The sequence below is a fragment of the Hyperolius riggenbachi genome, chromosome 1 (genome assembly GCF_040937935.1).
Source record: "Hyperolius riggenbachi isolate aHypRig1 chromosome 1, aHypRig1.pri, whole genome shotgun sequence".
NCBI classification, from domain to species: Eukaryota; Metazoa; Chordata; class Amphibia; order Anura; family Hyperoliidae; genus Hyperolius; species Hyperolius riggenbachi.
In genome coordinates this window covers 632,823,594-632,842,563 of record NC_090646.1, presented here as the reverse complement: position 1 = coordinate 632,842,563, position 18,970 = coordinate 632,823,594, and positions in this window count along the sequence as shown.

Here is an 18,970-nt window from a genome sequence, read left to right as displayed (position 1 = left end):
AGTAGTTGCACCCCTCACCAGTCTTACTAAGAAGGGGGCAGACACCACTCACTGGTCTCCCGAGGCCGTACAGGCATTCACCGTTCTAAAAAGATTGTTCTGTTCGGCACCCATATTGAGGCATGTGAACACTTCTTTTCCATTTATAGTTGAGGTAGACGCCTCAGAAGTTGGAGTGGGGGCTGTGCTGTCTCAACGTTCAGGTCTTCAGGGGAGATTACACCCGTGTGCCTATTTCTCCCGAAGGTTCTCTCCGGCAGAGAAAAACTATGATATAGGTAATAGGGAGCTCCTTGCCATCAAATTAGCCTTCGAGGAGTGGCGTCATTGGCTGGAAGGAGCGGAGCACACGATCATGGTTTATACCGACCACAAGAATCTCGAGTACATCGAGGGGGCTAAAAGATTAAGCCCCCGACAGGCTCGATGGTCGTTATTTTTTTTGAGGTTCACATTCTTGATTACATACACTCCTGGTAGTAAAAATACCAAGGCAGATGCACTCTCTAGGTGTTTTGAACCAGAAACAGCACAGCCCTCTGTTCCTGAGACCATTGTTCCACGGAAGTTGGTGCTAGCCGCTACCGAGACGTGGGAGAACTGGAAGGAAACTTTGGGTCCTTTCCAGCAGGATGTCCCAGAAGGAAAACCTGAGGGGGTTTTGTTTATCCCGCTGCCCTTTCGGCTCCAGATCTTGGAGTTGGTTCACTCACACAAGAATGCGGGACATCCTGGGGCGTCTAGGACACAAGATCTCGTGGCAAGGTGTGCGTGGTGGCCCTCTCTGGCAGCCGACTGCAAGGAGTTTGTCAGGGAATGTGCGGTGTGCGCAAAAAGCAAGCCCTCCCGGCTGGCGTCTGTTGGTACTTTACAGCCTTTGCCCACCCCGAGTGAGCCATGGACCCACTTGTCCATGGATTTTGTGGGGGAGCTTCCGAGGTCGGAGGGCATGTCGGTCATCTGGGTGGTAGTCGACCGCTTTAGTAAAATGGCCCATTTCGTGCCCTTGAAAGGACTCCCCTCGGCCCAGGAATTGGCCGACCTGTTCATCACTCATATTTTCCGGTTGCATGGCATTCCGGAGGACATAGTTTCCGATCGGGGAGTCCAGTTTGTCTCAAAATTTTGGAGGGCATTCTGTCGCCAAATGGGCATGGGACTGTCATTTTCGTCGGGTTACCACCCACAGACTAATGGCCAAACTGAGAGGGTAAACCAGTCTTTAGAGCAATTCTTACGATGTTACGTGGCTGAAGCGCAGAATGATTGGGTTAAATTCTTACCTTACGCAGAATTTGCGCACAATAACTTAAAGAGTTCTTCCTCGGGGTTCTGTCCGTTCCAGATAGTGACCGGGAAGTTACCTAAGTTTTCCCCGCTGCCGGTTGCGTCCAGTCCGTTCCCAGCCTTGGAGGCCTGGCAGAGGACATTTAGGGTCATGTGGAGGACCATAAAAGACAACCTTGTGAGAGCATTTCAGAGTCAGAAAAGTCAGGCTGACAAGAGACGCTCGTTAGAGTGGAAATTCCAACCAGGAGATTTGGTTTGGGTGTCAACCCGTCACCTGACCCTGAAACAACCCTCTGACAAACTTGGTCCCAGGTTCGTGGGCCCATTCCCAGTTAATAGGAAGATCAACAATGTCACATATACCATTAATCTTCCTACCAGCATGCGTGGAGTGAGGTCCTTTCACGTATCACTTCTCAAACCCGCAGTCCAGGTGGGCCCCACTCCTCCTCCTCCTGTCTTAGTCGATGCCCAACCCGAGTATGAGGTGGAGAAGATCATTGACTCACGTACTGTACAAAACTCGGTGCAGTATCTCGTACATTGGAAGGGGTACGGCATTGAGGAAAGGCAATGGGTACCTGGGAACCGTATGCATGCGGATGACTTGGTTAGGGAATTTCATGCTTTACATCCAAGGAAACCTGGAAGGAGCTGTCCGGAGTCCACTCCTCGGGGGGGGGGGGGGGGGGGGGGGTACTGTGAGAACGCGGAAGAGCCGCCGCCATGATCCGGCGGCAGGCGGCTCCTTCCGCGTACAGACGCTTGCCACACACGGAGAGGCTGCCGCCTCTCCTCTGCATGAGGCGGCTCTCTCCGGGCAAGCGTCGGCAGGGCACGCAGAAACCGCCGCGTGGGACGCGGCGGTTGCTGCCCATAACCCCGCTGCGGAGACTCCGCAGAGCGGGGCAGCTGGAGCTGGGACATGTAGTCCCTCAGGAGTAAGAGTGACGCGCGCGCGCGCACTCAGACATAATTTATGATTTCCTGAGGAGAGTCAGCTGACTAGGCTGGTCAGCTGACGCCAGCACCTCTCCCTATTGGTTCAGCACTTAGGGAGGTGCTGAAAGGCATTTAGGTATATATATTGCCGGCTGTTCATTTGTTCCTTGTCTGGCGTTGCGTTCACATACGTGGGAGCACCCAGATCCGTTAGTCAGATCCGTTAGTGTGCCGGGACCAGCTGGAGCTGTAATCCTACACTAAGCTAGATTTTGTTGATAGCTTAAAGTACTAGTTTGATTGTGATTATATGTTATGACCTTTGCCTGCCTCGACTATCCTTCTGAACTCTGACCTTGTACCTCGTTATTCTGATACCTGTTGCCGAACCCTGCCTGTACCTAGACTCCGCCTCTGCCTCCTGATTTTGTACTCCGATATTTCTGATACCTGTTGCCAAACCCTGCCTGCGCCTAGACTCCGCCTCTGCCTGCTGTATCTGTACCTTATCTGTCAGTGTGTTTACGACTTGGCTTGCCCGACCTCGAGAACCGACCTCACGATTGGAGGCGGTTCCTTGTCCCGTTAGTGACACTTACGCCTGAGTGTCACTTTCGGACTTTCCTTCCCACTGTAAGTCTGACTCCTCCCGTCTCGGAGAGCTCAGACCTGTGGAAGGAATCTGTGCAGTTCTCCTTGCTGCACTGAGGCTTGTCCTCCATATTACTGTTGCACCAATCACTACACTCTACTCAGGTGGCCAGAGGTTAGCTAGTATATTGGATTATCGGTGATACTGCAGATCACATATAGTCTGATATACGTCTGTATTTCCCGTGATACTGCAGTTCACCGGTAATCAGACCTCTCTGTGCTTCACCGAGCGTTACAGCTAACATATTTATTTCCTTTTAAACAATACCAGCTGCTTGGCACTATCAGCAGTCCTGCTGATCATTCCGGCATCAGTAGAGTCACACAACTGAAATCAAACATGCGGCTAACCCAGTCAGAGCACCTGATCTGCATGTTTGTTCACGGTCTATGACTTAAAGTTTTAGATGCAGAGGGTTAGTAAGACAGCCCGGCAACTGGTATTGTTTAAAAGTATTGTTTAAAATAAATATGACAGCCTCCATATCTCTCTCATTTCAGTTGTCCTTATGCTGGTTTCAGACTTGGACCGCACTGCACCGCCAAAAACAGGCCTTCGGGGATTACCGCATTAATCTGTGATAATCCCATTCTGGCCGACGTCCAAACAGGAAGTGACACTGGCTTGCGCTCACTTCCTATTTCGGAAATACGGAAGTGCGCGGAAGCGTATTGTAAAAATACACTTTCGCAAATGTGCTTTTTTTAACAAACCTGCGTCGCCATCAACTTACATAACTTCCGGGCTTCTGGGATGCGGTGATTACGTCACTTCCATTGCATTGCACTGCACCAGCTCAGTGTGAAATCCCCTGAAGACTTTCATTGACCTGTGGAGTGATGCAATAAAGTTACCGCACCACACCGCCCCAGTGTGAAACCAGCCTTAAAAAAAAAGAATCCCACAACACTTTCTTTCACCAAAACACATCACAACTCACTTAAAGGGGCACTATGGCAAAAAAAATTTACATTTAAAATATGAGCAAACATGAGAAATATGTTTTTTTCCAGAATAAAATGAGCCATAAATCACTTTTCTCCTATGTTGCTGTCACTTACAGTAGGTTGTAGAAATCTGACAGAAGCGACAGGTTTTGGACTAGTCCATCTCTTCATAGGGGATTCTCAGCAAGGCTTTTATTCTTTATAAAGATATTCCCCATAAAGGATTTAAACAATTATACAGGTCAACTTCCCTGCTTGCTACACAGTTTTTTGGCAGTTGGACAGAGCAACTGCCATTCATTAAGTGCTTTTGAAAATAAATCAATCCCTTTGAATCCCCCCATGAAGAGATGGACTAGACCCAAACCTGTCACTTTTGTCAGATTTCTACTACCTGCTGTAAGCGACAGCAACATAGGAGAAAAGTAATTTATGGCCCATTTTACTCTGGAAAAAATGTACTTCTTATTTGTTTATGTTTGCACGTATTTTACATTTTTCGCCATAGTGCCCCTTTAAACTGAAGCTGGCCATGCACTGAACTATCTCTGTGTCCCTGGATACCTTAACTTTTCTCTTGAGATTTTTCTTGGGAGTTGGTTTCTCCTCTTACCTTCAAAATTAATTTTTAGCACCTATCAGTAGTAGTACCAAAAAGTAAGTAAGAAAATATTAACCTCACATAATTTTTTTTGCTTTCTGGGACGGAAAAAGGTCGTTGCAATGTATTCCCTGTATAACAGGTATGCAGGGGAACAGAAAAAGTCACATTACAGTGAAGCATACAGCCAATGAAAAATCTGCTTCACTGTACCTGTTAACGCGTGAGATTTGCGGTAACACACTGCATGCAGTACAATAACATACCACATGCCATTGTACCGCAAGGCACCCGCCACACTGTGAACGTCGCTATAGGTGGTGTATTGCCGTGCTGTACTTCAACACACCACTGTGAACAAGGCCGCAGGGTATTGGGAGGTTCAGGATAGCGAGGCAATTTGCACTGTTTAAAAGGAAATAAATATGTCAGCCTCCATAACCCTCTCAGTTTAGGTGCTTTAACCTTTTAGCAGCCAGTTTATTTAGAGGATTGCAAGTGCCCCAGGCCAATTTATTTTAGCACATTTTTTTTATTTCTTACTTGTTACATTTCCTGGCTTCTAATGACTATTGCTGTAATGTGTATTTACGGCCACTTGTCACTAGGGGGCAGTGTGAGATAATAATAGAGGGCTTCTGAATTCAGTTTCTGTATTTTCTGCTAGCAGAGAGAGAGATCAAAGCATTCCAAAGAATTTACAGCACAAGTTCTGCCGACTGAAGTCAAAAGCCTTGCATTTATCTCAAATGAGACAATCAGGGACGTAGCAATAGGGGTTGCAGAGGTTGCGACCGCATCAGGGCCCTTTGGCCAGAGGGCCCCCGAAGGGCCCTTCCTCAACTACAGTATTAGCTCTCTATTGGTCTTGTGCTCATAATAATCACTTCTATAGATACCATGAATAGTGGTAAGCATTAACAAGCTCTTCCCCATCCCCTTCTTGCACCTTTGACATTGTAGTTCCCACTAGCAGATTTTGGTGCATCGTATCAATTGTTAAGTGCAGAGTGCTTGGGGGGCCCCATTGTAAAACTTGCATCGGGCCCTCAGCTCCTTAGCTACGTCACTGGAGATAACATCTGCTAATCTGCTAATCGGTTAAATGTGCTCTATTCATCCTATGTATCTATGTATTCACATTGGGAAAAAGAAGTTGAAAATTGCAATGAGACTGTTCACACATGTTAAAGATCCTGGATTTTTTTTTTTTTTTTTTAAACAGAAGGGATATCACCTGTTAAGCTCCAGCAGCGAGCAATGTGGTGCTGATGAATGATACGCTCCATTTTTCACATCTCTACATATATATGTTATTATTACCTGGTGACAAGGTTATGGATGAATAGATATGAGCCTGTCTGCATAGTGTGCAATGATAACTGTAAATGATGGCTTTCTAATCCGAAATTACATAGATCCGCTGCAAAAAAAAAAGTCAGCAATGGAAATGGAAATGAGCGAGGAAGAGAGAGATGGGAAGCGCAGGTTCGCATGGATCCCGTGGGAGGATACAGAAAGCAATTTATGTAAAATATCACATTCAAATGATGATGGATTCTGCATTTCTCCAGCTTTGATACTTTTTCACTTGACTTTCTTTACTCCTTTTCTCTGTATTCTTCACAGTTTATGAATTCCAGGCAGTCATTTTCCCAATGTACAGGCTGGAGGAACATCTGTGGACAGGGCGTTCCAAGCCATTGCCTGGGGGCACCATGCTCCTGAATTAAAGAGGAACTGTTGCGAAAATCTTAAAATTTAAAACACATACAAATAAGAAGTATATACAGTATCTTCCAGAGTAAAATGAGCCATAAATTACTTTTCTCCTATGTTGCTGTCACTTACAGTAAGTAGTAGAAATCTGACATTACCGACAGATGTTGGACTAGCCCATCTTCTCATAGGGTTTTCTTTATTTTTAAAAGCACTTAGTAAATGGCAGTTGCTCCGTCCAACTGCCAAAATAGTGTGCAGCGAGCAGGGAGGCTGGCTAGCATTTTTGTATTAATCAATTTCAGAGAATGTCTTTATAAATAATGAAGGCCATGCTGAAACCCCCCTACGAAGAGATGGACTAGCCCAAAACCTGTTGGTAATGTCAGATTTCTACTGCCTACTGTAAGTGACAGCAACACAGGAGAAAAGTAATGTATAGCTCCTCTTTAAGTCCCGTCCCCGAACGAAGCCCCATCCCATGACTAAGCCCCCATAGCTGTTCTATCATCTGCTTCTGCTGCATCCAGATAGTGTTGTTGCAGGTAGGTAATTGCCACTGTGTCCCTCTGTGCATGCATCACCCACATGGTTCATCTTCTTCGTTTCCACTATCGCGAATCTGCATGCGTCCAACGCATGCAGATCCGCACATGTAATACAAGTGGATGGGCCTGTTTCCACTGTAGCGTTGTTGAGGTGCGTTTTTTTCAGCGTGAAAAAAACGCACAAAAGAGCCAACGATTTCGCCTGCGTCGGGAATCAGTGCGAATCGCCGCTAATGTATTTAATAGTAAAAACGCATGCGTTTGTTACATGCGTTTTTACCCGCGATTTCGCGTGCGATTTCGCACCTTTTTCAATTTTATTTAGCCCTGGCAGTGTCATGGTTAATTTCGCATGGCACCCTGCCATGCGAAATCGCAGGCGAAATCGCGGGTAAAAACGCATGTGGAAACGCATCCGCATGCGTTTTTACAAGCGTCGGAATGCGGCCGAAATCGCGTCGCAACAGTGGAAACAAGCCCTTAGTGTGTGCGTAGTGGGGGATGACACAGGACTTCTTGTCTGGATTGACTAGAAGGCTAGAAACGGCCTGTCTGCGGACACACAGGCCTCAATTCACGGAGCTTTATCAAACACTTTATCAAACGTTTGATAATTTACCTTATGGGTAAAATCTAATTTTGAATTCACTAAGGTGTTATAGATTTATCTAATGTTTTATCGATTAAATGATTAATAAATCTATAACACCTTAGTGAATTCAAAATTAGATTTTACCCATGAGGTAAATTATCAAACGTTTGATAAAGTGTTTGATAAAGCTCTGTGAATTGAGGCCACAGTTTCCCCCCACCACTCCGTCTGCAGGGTCCAGCCTGTAGCGCCCTCTGCATGTGTGATGAGGCACTGGTGTCTCTGCAGCCAAGGGTCACTCATTATAATTCTAACTGTATAGAGAAACATAACAAGCCACCCAACAGGTCATTCTCTCCTAGGCTGGATAGAGTCACACCTGCTAGTCTAGGAGGAATGTATTTGCTGAAACTTTGTGCACTCAAGAAAGATGTAACCATTAAAGTGATCCTGAGCTGATGTCCCCAGTTGCTGAGTGCGCCTCCCCTCCAGATCGGGGCCGTGCTCCTCCTCTGTTACGAGCACGGCCGTGCAGTAGCAGCGCGAGCACAGCCGTGCATGCGCAATAGCACAGAGCTGCTGCTCATACACAAGCAGCTCCTGCTAACAGCACATGCGCTGCAGCTAGGGCCAGATTTGTACTCTTTACCACCCAAGGTCACTGTCACCACCCACCCCCTTCAGTATAGGTAGCGAGATGATCCCTCCCCCTTCCCTCCAGTTTAGGTAGCCAGATGACCCCCCCTTCCCCCCAGTATAGGTAGCTAGATGACCCCTCCTCCCTTTCCCTCTGGTATAGGTAGCCAGATGACTCCCTTAATCCCTCCTTTTCCCACCTCCCTTTTGGTATACATAGCCAGCTCGCCTTCACACCGCAGCAGCATCTGTGTCACTAATTTCTAAGCTCGTCTCCAGTGCAAAAGCTTCCTCTTCCTTTTCATCTCTATTGCTGCCCAAGTCCATAGCGGCCCGCCACAATGCAAACATGCACAGAGAGCAAGGTGGCTGCTGCACAGGCGGCTGGCAGCAGAATACTCGCCTGATCTCCTTGCATTCATTTGCAGCATTTGCAAGCTTGCAAATGCTGCACCAGTTTAGCCTGCGGCTTTGGTTCCCTTGCTCCTGCGGAGCCCTAGGCCATGGCCACCGGCGTACCTACCGGGGATGCGACCCCCTCAGCCGCAGGGGGGCCCGGGGCTGCTCTGGGGCCCGCTCACTGTGCGTGGGGGGAGCGCTGCTCTGGACCCCCCAGCAAGGTGCTCAACTGGTCGCAGCGTCTAATAGACGCTGCGCCAGTTCATTCCCCGCAGCCCCGCTCCAGTAGCCTGCATAGTCTCCGGCAGGCAGAGCAGGGCTACGGCAAGATGGCCGCCGAAGAAGCCCTGCACTGGAGACTATTTGTGTCTCTAGTACAGGGCTTCGGCAGCCATCTTGCCGTAGCCCTGCACTCTGCCTGTCAGCGCGGGAGATGTGCTGCAGGAGGACTCGGGGAGCTGCGAGCCAGATGCCGGGAGAGGAGAAGACTTCTGTCAGGTAAGTGAATTGTTTTTGTTTTTTTTAACAGGTGCATTTTTTTTTCTAGTGTCTGCTGCCTACATTGTGATTTTCAGGTGTCTGCTGCACACATTACGATTTTCTGGTCACTGCTGCCCACATTACGATTTTCAGGTGCCTGCTGCCCACATTACGATTTTCTGGTCACTGCTGCCCTCATTGCGATTTTCTGGTCACTGCTGCCCACATTGCGATTTTCTGGTCACTGCTGCCCACATTGCGATTTTCTGGTCACTGCTGCCCACATTGCGATTTTCTGGTGTCTGCTGCCCACATTACGATTTTCAGGTGTCTGCTGCCCACATTACGATTTTCTGGTCACTGCTGCCCTCATTGCGATTTTCTGGTGTCTGCTGCCCACATTACGATTTTCTGGTGTCTGCTGCCCACATTGCGATTTTCTGGTGTCTGCTGCCCACATTACGATTTTCTGGTCACTGCTGCCCTCATTGCGATTTTCTGGTCACTGCTGCCCACATTGCGATTTTCTGGTCACTGCTGCCCACATTGCGATTTTCTGGTCACTGCTGCCCACATTGCGATTTTCTGGTGTCTGCTGCCCACATTACGATTTTCAGGTGTCTGCTGCCCACATTACGATTTTCAGGTGTCTGCTGCCCACATTACGATTTTCAGGTGTCTGCTGCCCACATTATGATTTTCTGGTGTCTGCTGCCCACATTGCGATTTTCTGGTGTCTGCTGCCCACATTACGATTTTCTGATGTCTGCTGCCCACATTGCGATTTTCAGGTGTCTGCTGCCCACATTACGATTTTCTGGTCACTGCTGCCCACATTGCGATTTTCTGGTCACTGCTGCCCACATTGCGATTTTCAGGTGTCTGCTGCCCACATTGCGATTTTCAGGTGTCTGCTGCCCACATTACGATTTTCAGGTGTCTGATGCCCACATTACGATTTTCAGGTGTCTGCTGCCCACATTACGATTTTCTGGTCACTGCTGCCCTCATTGCGATTTTCTGGTCACGGCTGCCCACATTGCGATTTTCTGGTGTCTGCTGCCCACATTACGATTTTCAGGTGTCTGCTGCCCACATTACGATTTTCTGGTGTCTGCTGCCCATATTACGATTTTCAGGTGCCTGCTGCCCACATTACGATTTTCAGGTGTCTGCTGCCCACATTGCGATTTTCTGGTGTCTGCTGCCCACATTGCGATTTTCTGGTGTCTGCTGCCCACATTACGATTTTCTGGTGTCTGCTGCCCACATTACGATTTTCTGGTCACTGCTGCCCACATTGCGATTTTCTGGTCACTGCTGCCCACATTGCGATTTTCAGGTGTCTGCTGCCCACATTACGATTTTCAGGTGTCTGCTGCCCACATTACGATTTTCAGGTGTCTGCTGCCCACATTGCGATTTTCAGGTGTCTGCTGCCCACATTGCGATTTTCAGGTGTCTGCTGCCCACATTGCGATTTTCAGGTGTCTGCTGCCCACATTGCGATTTTCAGGTGTCTGCTGCCCACATTGCGATTTTCTGGTGTCTGCTGCCCACATTATGATTTTCTGGTGTATGCTGCCCACATAAGGATTTTCTGGTGACTGCTGCCCACATAAGGATTTTCTGGTGACCGCTGCCCACATTAGGATTTTCTGGTGTGTGCTGCCCACATTATGATATTCTGGTGGCTGACTGCTGCCCACATTACGATTTTCTGGCCCACATTACGATTTTCTGTTGAACACTGCCCACGTTACGATTGTCTGGTGAATGCTGTCCATGTTACAATTTTCTGGTGAACGCTGCCCACATTACGATTTTCTGGTGAACTCTGCCCACATTACGATTTTCTGTCCCACATTACGATATTCTGGTGAACGCTGCCCACATTACGATTGTCTGGTGTATGCTGTCCACGTTACAATTTTCTGGTGACTGCTGCTCACGTTACGATTTTCTGGTGACTGGTGCCCACATTACGATTTTCTGGTGAACTCTGCCCACATTACGATTTTCTGGTGAACTCTGCCCACATTATGATTTTCTAAAGGCCCACATTACGATTTTCTGGTGAACTCTGCCCACATTACGATTTTCTGGCCCACATTACGATTGTCTGGTAAAATGCTGCCCACTTTACAATTAATTTACAGTGAAACGCTGCCCCATTACGATTATTTGGCACCTATGGGGGGGGGCCCATCCAAATATTCGCAGGGGGGCCCAGTGATTTCTAGTTACGCCCCTGGCCATGGCCTAGATGGCCTTGGCCTAAATCTTGCCCTGGCTGTAGCACAGATATGATTGGCAACCAGGGGCATTGCTAGGATCCTATGAGATCCAGGGCACTTGTGGGAACTCCAGTAGAAAAATGGGTGTTTCCATTTACCAGAATGTGAGCGTGGCCAAATTGACACAAACGTATTAGCGATGTAAGTAGGCCTGCCCAGAAAAATGTTGGATGAAGCATCCCTCTCCATTAATACAAAAAAAATGTAAAATAACTGCAGCATATCACATAAATAGGCAGTGTCACTTAAACATATGGGGCATGTTGGGTGCTGTTTGGTACCATTCTGGGCGATGTGGTATCTCTATGGGGCATGCTGGGTGTTGTGGTGCCTGGAGCCTCCATAGGGAGCATGCATCGTCCTGTGTGTCCTCACTGTTCCCCGACTCCCCCAGCAGAGTAGCACAGCAGGAGGAACTACTCATCTCCCCCATCCACTCTCCAAGTCTGGAGACATCCTCTGTAGCGGGCATCAGTACTCACCTCCAAGCGGCCGTTGGTGAGTACTGCTGCCTGGCTGTGCCTGGGGGACATCCCAGAATTGATCCAGGGCACTTGCCACTGATCTTTGGGGCTAGCAATGCCCCTGTTGGCGACAAAACCTTGTCCCTAGTCTTCCGGGGGACCGCGCTCAGCGACATGGGACATCAGAATACAGAGGGAAGCTTCAATTGCATCCTGAGGTTTCCCTCTATTTAGGTTAGTATCTCATTTTGTACCCCAGCTTTGGCTTAGGTACCGGGGGCGTAACTAAGAGCCACCGGGCCCCCGTGCAAAAATTCTGAGCGCCCCCCCCCCTCTCCCCCTGGGGCCCGCTCGCAGACGCGGAGCTAGGGGGGGTCGGGGTAGGACAGGTGCCCCCGGGCGCTAGGTCCCCAAGGGCGCCCAGCTGAGCTGCAGGGTTTTGGTTTTTTTGGGGAGGGGAGTTGCGCAGAGAAGAGGGAGAGCTATGGGCACAGTGGGGAAGGGCGGAATTCTCCCACCTTCCCTCACTTTAGGGGGCTCTCCCTCCCTCGCTGTCCCCTTCACAACTAATGTCCGGGTGGCTGGCAGCGGCCGGCGGGACTTACCTCCGTCTCGCTCCTGCGCCGGAAGTTCGGGTCCTGCAGCTGCTGCTCTGGTCTAGACCAGAGTAGCGGCAAATCCATCCGGCGCTGCGACGAGACGCAGGCAAGTCCCGCCCGCCGCTGCCAGCCACCCGGACATTAGTTGTGGAGGGGACAGCGAGGTAGGGAGAGCCCCCTAAGGTGAGAGAAGGAGGGGGGAGAAGATGGCCCCCCTTCTCCACCGCTGCTCACAGCTCTCCCTCCACTGCGCTGCTCCCTTCATGCTGGGGGACACCTGATTACATATTCTGGGCGCATATACCCCCTGACTACATATACTGGGCGCATATACCCCCTGACTACATATACTGGGCGCATATATACCCCCTGACTACATATACTGGGCGCATATACCCCCTGACTACATATACTGGGCACATATACCCCCTGACTACATATACTGGGGAAATATACCCCCTGCCTACATATACTGTGCACATATACCCCCTGACTACATATACTGGGCACATATACCCCCTGACTACATATACTGGGCACATATACCCCATGACTACATATACTGGGGGCATATATCCCTGACTACATATACTGGGCACATATACCCCCCTACTGGGCACATATACCTCTGGCTACATATACTGGGCACATATACCCCTGGCTACATATACTGGGGACATATACCCCCTGCCTACATATACTGGGCACATATACCCCCTGACTACATATACTGGGCAAAATATACCCCCTGACTACATGTACTGGGCACATATACTCCCTGACTACATATACTGGGCACATATACCCCCTGACTACATATATTGGGCACATATACCCCCTGACTGCATATACTGGGGACATATACCCCTGGCTACATATACTGGGGACGTATACCCCTGGCTACATATACTGGGCACATATACCCCTGGCTACACAAACTGGGCACATATATCCCTGACTATATATGCTGGGGACATATACCCCCTGCCTACATATACTGGGCACATATACCCCCTGACTACACATACTGGACACATATACACCTGGCTACATATACTGGGCACATATACCCCTGGCTACCTGTTCTGTGGACATCTCTACCCCTGGCTACCTGTTCTGGGGACATCTATACCGCTGGCCACCTATTCTGGGGACATCTATACTGCTGGCCACCTATTCTGGGGACACCTATAGACCTGGGGCTACCTATTTTTGGGGAACCACTGCTGTCGGATTGAGTGTATTTTGGGGAACTGCTGTCAGGTGAGAGGGGGCATTCTGCCTATTTATGTGAAATGCTGTCTATTTATGTGCCTCATGACTGCTGAATTTGTCTTGTTGGGGGCCTCATGGTTACTGAATTTGTCTTGTTGGGGGCCTCAAGATCGCTGAAATTTGTCTTGTTGGGGGCCTCAAGATCGCTAAATTTGTCTTGTTGGGGGCCTCATGATTGCTGAATTTGTCTTGTTGGGGGCCTCATGATTGCTAAATTTTTCTTGTTGGAGGCCTCATGATTGCTGAGTTGGTCATGTTGGGGGCCTCCTGATTGCTGAATTTGTCTTGATGGGGGGGGGGGGCTCATGATTGCTGAATTTGTCTTGGAACATGCTGGAAGGTACATACTGAGGGAGGGTGGGTGAGCGTGAGCCTGCTAACTTCCTGTACATTTGGCTCCACCCATAACCACGCCCACATTTATTATATGGTCACGCCCCTTTTTGCCTCGCCGCAGCCTTCACCTTAGGGGGCGCATTAATAGTCTTTGTCCCCGGGCGCTGAAAGCCCTAGCTTCGCCTCTGCCCGCTCGTGGCCATTTTGGGGGGCTGGAGGGGACACAGCATGAGGGGAAAGCTATGGCCACACTCGGCGGGGAGAGGGGTCGGTCCCCCCCCCCTATCCCTTACCTCAGGCTTTCCCCTCTGCGCTCCCCTCCAGCTTCAATAGCTATATATGTGCAGCAGGCAGCGGCAGGCAAACATACCTTCCGTGCGTCCGGATGCTTCTCGCTCTAGTGACTGACGCTACTTCCTTATTTAAAAAGTTTTTCCTTTTCAGGTTCAAATGTCCACCTGAGTTCCTATCTTAAACCATGATTTCTCGCGTGCATTAAAAAAAAAGGACGCCAGGAAAAAAGGGCCCGGCTGGATAACAAAATGGCGCCGGTGTATAACGAAATTTTAATAACAGTAGAACAAAGATAGGACCGCTACAACCACCCATAAACAGTCCAAAGGGAGTCAGGAATCCATGAAACTCAAGCAAGGCAAAAAAGGGAGATTCCGCTACACCAGTGGCTGGGTGAAAAAGTCTCCAATCTCCATTTTATTGTCACATCAGTGAATACAAAGATAAAAAAGCTATTTTTTATCTTTGTATTCACTGATGTGACAATAAAATGGAGACGTTTTTCACCCAGCCACTGGTGTAGCGGAATCTCCCTTCTTTGCCTTGCTGAAATTTTGATAACGATAAACATCATTGTCGATCTTATATCGATATCTTATATCGTTATCTTATCTTATATCGATAAATATCGTTTTAAAAACAGATGGGAGATAATAATGTAAAGATATTTAAAATCGTTACGTAATTCAACAATACAGCTTAACCCAACCCTCCTCTCACACAGAACCCTCCACTGGTGGTGCCTAAAACTAACCACTCCCCTGGTGGCGACTAACCACTCCCCGTGGTGCCTAACCCTAACCACCCCCGTGGTGCCTAACCCCTCCGATTGTGCCTAACCACCTCCCCTATTTGTGCCTAAACCGCCCCCCTCCCCCCCCCCCCCCCCCCCGTTGCCTAAAATTAACCGCCGCCTGGGTGGTGCCTCACCCTAACCACTCCCTCTGCAGAAACACCCTTTTACACATAGAAACAATAATATCTTTGATAACGTAAAATCTATACATACAAACGAAATAATATGACAAAAACTATAACGTTACAAGTTTCGAAAACGATAACATAATTAAAAAACTGTAATGTTCTAATGTTGTTAACAATATTTATCCGGTGCCCTTTTTTCTGCTTTTTTTTCGCTGTATTAATGATAATAGCATTAGAGTCTGTGGCGGAGCCCTTTTCGTCCACTAGCTGTCGGCACCCTTTTTTCCTGCTACCATTTTCTCCATTTCCTGCTGAGTGTAATTAGATAGATATCATGTGTAAAGGTGTGACTTTATCTCCCAGCAGGTGTCTGGCCTTTTCACTTAATCTTCTTATAAGATATCCTCTCCTAGGATGCTGAAGATTGACAGTGGTGGTCTTATTAACACGGCAGCAGGAGCTCAGTCGCCTAACCAGTAACAAGCACTGCCCTTGTTATATTGCACGGATGATGTGTCCAAAGGCAAGAAGACCACTCGCAAAATAATATTAAAGTAGACCTCTTGTACAGGACAAAAGGAATACCTAGAGGAATGCACCCTGTATTTACTTAGAGAGTTCAGCCGGTCTAATTCCCTCTCATTTGTGTCTAATCACTAGTTGTAATCTGATCTCTCCCCTGTGTCACATGACTGCCTATGGCAGAGACGGGAAGTAAGCTCATTTGAAAACATAGGATGTTAACAATATGTCTGCTTCCTTGAAAACAGGAAGTAGAAACACTGCAGATTTATTTTAGGATTTGTATCAGCTGCAACAAAGACATTTTTATTTTTTTAAGGTTATTATGCTGTTGTGTATCTTTTAGAACAGAGAGGACGTTCTGAGCTCAGGTCCACTTTAACAAAATTAAAAAAAATCTCGGTCAAATGTTTTAGTCTCTGTACTTTTTTGCCGGCCTGTACACCAGGAGCAAGGCCGGATTTATACTTTTTCCGCCCTTAGGCCAAGTATGTTGGGGCTCCCCTTCCATGTGCAGCAGCTCCTCTCCCATTCCATGTGCAGCCCCCTCTTCCATGTGTGTCATCCATGTACTGCAGCTCCTCTCCCATTCCATGTGCAGCCCCCTCTTCCATGTGTATCATCCATGTACTGTAGCCCCTCCCATTCCATGTGCAGCCCCCTCATCCATGTGTGTCATCCATGTACTGCAGCTCCTCTCCCATTCCATGTGCAGCCCCCTCTTCCATGTGTATCATCCATGTACTGTAGCCCCTCCCATTCCATGTGCAGCCCCCTCTTCCATGTGTATCATCCATGTACTGTAGCCCCTCCCATTCCATGTGCAGCCCCCTCTTCCATGTGTATCATCCATGTACTGTAGCCCCTCCCATTCCATGTGCAGCCCCCTCTTCCATGTGTATCATCCATGTACTGCAGCTCCTCTCCCATTCCATGTGCAGCCCCATCTTCCATGTGTGTCATCCATGTACTGCAGCTCCTCTCTTTCATGCACAGCTTGGGCATCAGCTTCCATTTTCATATGTTTCCCTCATTTTCAGCCTTCTCTTTAATATGTAGCAACCCCTATTTCATGTCCAGGTGCCTCCTTAGGCTGCAGCCGCCCAAGTCCCAGGCCTTTGTGGCCCTTCCAGAAATCCGGCCCTGCCCAGGAGTAGATTTCTGCCTGTGTCTTCTATCCTAGCCAAACAGCTTTACTGCCATGTAGTGAGCATGACAGTTAAAAATGTCGCACAGCGCCAGGGAGATAAAACAGTGCCGCATAGACTTACATTATATAACGCTATTTAGTGTTATAAATGTTAAAAAATGGCACAGGCAGTGTGCCTTACACTTATAACGCTAAATAGCGTTATAAATCTTAAAAAATTCAGAGGGCATAGGCGGTCGGGGGGAGAGAGGCAGCGGGACACTGGAGGGAATAGGCATCGGTGGAAGATGTGTGCAATATGCATACATTACCTTGTCCCGGCCGCCGATCACTTCTTCCCTCCGCTCCTTCACTTCTTCCATTCGTTTGCTGTAGTCCTGCACCCGGGCCAATCACTATGTGGTTTCAGTCCCCACATGGTGATTGGCTGGCTGCCGGACTATAACAAACAAACTAGGAAGTGAAGGAGCAGAGGGAAGGAGCAATCGCCAGCCAGGACAAGGTAATGTATGCCTATTACACACATCCTCCAGTCCCCCGATACCTATTCCCTCCAGTGTCCCGCTGCCTCTCTCCCCCCAACCCCCGCTGCCTATACTAGCAGCCCCCTGCATTTTTTAATGCCGCACCGTTCTGAAATAAATGTATCATAAAACGCTATTTACCGTTTTAATGTATTTACATTAAAACGGTAAATAGCATTTTATGATACATTTATCAGCAGAACGTTGGGCCATTTTTCTCCCTGCGCCATTTTTAGATGGACGCGTAGTGAGATCCACTACAGCACACGTCAAATTCTGGCCCGTGAGCCAAATCTGGCCCCCAGTGCCATCAAATTTGTCCCGCACCGCACGGGGTTTCTCTACTTTGCATTATATTTTGCCCAGGAGCACCTGAGCACTAAGCCTATATGACGAAGAGCTGAAACTATGAAGCCACATGGTGACGGGAGAGGGAACTGTATAGGGGAGTGAGGGAGGCCACTAGACACCAGGGAATTGTACTGGGGAGGGAGAGGAGCCACTAGACACCAGAGAACTGTACAGGGGAGTAAGGGAGGCCACTAGACACCAGGGAACTGTATAGGGGAGGGAGAGAGGAGCAACTAGACACCAGGTAAAATGTATAGGAAAGGGGGAACAAGCCACCAGGTAACTGTATAGGAAGGGAGGGGGCAAGCCACCAGGGAACTGTATAGAAGAGGAGTCACTAGACACCAGGGAACTGTATAGGGCAGGGAGGGGGCCACTAAACACCATTGAACTGTATAGGGGAGAGAGGAGGTGCACTAGGCACAAGGAAACAGTATAGGGGATGGAGAGGGCCACTAAACACGAGTGAAATGTATAGGGGAGGGAGGAGGGGCACTAGACACAAGGGAACAGTATAGGGGATGGAGAGGAACAACTAGACACTAGGGATCTGTATAAGGGAGAGGGGGGGCACTAGACACCAGAAAACTGTATAGGGGAGGGAGAGGGGGCCATTAGGCTCAAAGTACCTGTGTAAGGGAGAGGAGGGGGGCAATAGGCACCAGAGAACAGTATTGGGGAGGGAGAGGGGGCCACTAGAAATCAGGAATAGAATATGTATAGGGGAGATGGGGGCCATTAACCTCCTTGGTGGTAACCTCGAGTTAGGCTCAGGGTGGAAAAAAGAAGCCAGGAGGGGTAATCCCGAGCCTGACTCGGGGTAGCCACGGGGAGGTACGGAGAGACAGTGCAGCATGGCAGAGTTTCTAACTCCCTTTCACCTGAATCCAGACACCAGCAGCCATTCTTCTTCTGGTCCTCGAAGGTTCTCGATCCCTTGGGTGAGATTTCTGTTTGTCACATGACGGCAGATGGTGATCTCACTATAGGGGTAAAGTGCCATCCGGAGGACAGGGGAAGAATTGCAGCGCTGGATCCAGGGGAGGTGAGTAATGTGCAGTGGCTGCCGCAGATCTATCTATGAAAAAAATCGCACCGCTTTTAGACCCTAAAATCCGTTTATAAGGGAGGAGGGAGGAGGGAAGGAGGGAGGAGGGAAGGAGGGAGGAGGAAGGAGGGAAGGAAGGGAGGAGGGGAAGAGGGAGGAGGGAAGGAGGAAAGGAGGGAAGGAAGGAAGGAGGGAGGAGGGAAGGAGGGGAGGAGGGAAGGAGGGGAGGAGGAGAAGGAGGAGGGAAGGAGGGAGGAGGAAAGGAGGGGAGGAGGGAGGGAGAAGGGGAGGAGGGAAGGAGGTGGAGGGTAAGAGGATAGAAGGTGTTTTTAAAGGTTAGAAATGTTTTTAAAGAATTTTAAAAGGCACTTCCGGTT